This window comes from Tenrec ecaudatus, chromosome 5 (genome assembly GCF_050624435.1).
Source record: "Tenrec ecaudatus isolate mTenEca1 chromosome 5, mTenEca1.hap1, whole genome shotgun sequence".
NCBI classification, from domain to species: Eukaryota; Metazoa; Chordata; class Mammalia; order Afrosoricida; family Tenrecidae; genus Tenrec; species Tenrec ecaudatus.
In genome coordinates this window covers 30,468,906-30,470,584 of record NC_134534.1, presented here as the reverse complement: position 1 = coordinate 30,470,584, position 1,679 = coordinate 30,468,906, and the positions used below count along the sequence as shown (strand labels likewise).

The window sequence follows — 1,679 nt, the reverse complement described above, 5'->3', positions numbered from 1 at the left end:
TCCCAAGTCGGAGCTCTACGAAGTTGTCCACCCTACTTCTCTCCCAACGGAATCCTGTCCCTTTCCCCGGGAAACATTCTTCACACAACTTCTCTGAGTCTGTTTCCAAGGAATCCGGTGACAATGACGTTCACAGAAAAGGTCTCTTCTTCATGAACTTCCACCCTCTCAGGAAAGAAAAGGGTTCAGCATGTACCGTATATACTCGAGTATAAGACAACCTGAATATCAGTCAAAGCACCTAAGTTTGACACAAAAACTGTATTAAAAATGTTCTGGAAAACTCAGCTTATATACTTACCTGGCAGGGGAGATACCATGATCACGAAGGTGGTTTTCCCAGGGCGAGGCTCATCCACTGCTCTCCGGATGTGCTGACCCCTGCAATTTCCCCAAATGTGGGAAACTCGACTGCATAATTTGTGGTAGTGGGGGACTGCGTTCGCGCTCTCCCCTGATTTAAAAAAAACTCAGCTTATACACGAGTATTTGCAGTAATTGTAAAAGAACGTGGAGACAGAGGATGTACTACACAATGTAGGAGACCCAGTGAGATGAAGCATCAACTAGTCAATTCCCTGACCATAAGATGAGAACCAACCACCAGCCCAGGTTCCTACGTGGGAGGCCGTTAGGGGTTCAAGACCAGGTTCCAGTGGCATCGTTTCAGTGCTGGGCATTGTTTGGCCCAGACTGTTATTGTTGAGTGCTATGAATTCGAATTTTGCCTCGTTGTGACCCCGGGAATGGGGTCAAAATGCCTGGGAAGGGTTTCTGGGTTACCATCCTTATGAAAGTCAATGGCCAGGACTCTCTCCTGGGGAGCCCTGGGTGGGCTCAAACCTCCAATCTTCCCCTTAGCAGTTGAGAGCTGAAATGTTTCCTCACCGGGGCTCCATGGATCGATCTGTTGCTTTATAAAAATTTAGACCCAATATGTCTTGTTTTCTGATTTGGAGATGTTTCTGGAAAAGGCTGAGTTTCTGGCTCCGTTCGAAGAAAAATAAATCAACCCATCAACCAAAACAAACTCCCCACCTCGGAGTTGGTGCCATAGGACAGAATCTCCCTCCGTTCCTGCCCTCGGGTCCATGCTGATGCAGAGCGACCCTGGGGGTTCCTGGGACTGTAACTGTTCACAGGAGAAAGCCCAGTCTTCCTCCTGAAGAGCTGCTGGTGGTTTTGAACTGCCGAGGGACTTGTAGCCCCACTCGTAACCCCGACACCACCAGAGCTCCATGGAATCCTCAAAGCGTTTCCAACGCCGTGCCTCTATGCGGCAGCAGACTGCCGTTGCTTTCTCCTGTAAGGCAACTGATGTGCTTAAACTGCTGGCCTGTTGTGTAGCAGCTTTTAACAACTATACTATCCAACCCCAAACCCAGTCCGTTGCCACTGAGTTGATTCTGACAAAGTGTGACCCTGAAAACCCCAAATCCACGGCCATCCAGTTGTTTCTGATTCATCGGGAGCCTGTGGGTTTCCCAGACCGTCAAACTGTGTGCTTCATGTTATCTTCAACTTGCTGCGGAACACAGTGTCACATCCCTCTGGCCTCCCTGTTTGCTGTGTTTTATAGTAGAAACATGTTTCTTATCAAAATGAGAACATGAAAGGCCTGAGTGTCCAGCCACATCATCTTTAGGTCGCTTGAAGCATTTGCCGCTTTGACATCCACT

The 1,679-nt window shown here is 48.5% G+C and overlaps 1 non-coding gene across 1 annotated transcript; it reads left to right on the top strand.

The window, feature by feature from the left end:
• Window positions 1-293: 293 nt before the first annotated feature.
• LOC142449579 (U1 spliceosomal RNA) lies at window positions 294-457 on the top strand. Its single transcript, XR_012784717.1, has one exon. It is a non-coding gene; the product is annotated as a U1 spliceosomal RNA (small nuclear RNA).
• The last annotated feature ends 1,222 nt before the right edge of the window (window positions 458-1,679 follow it).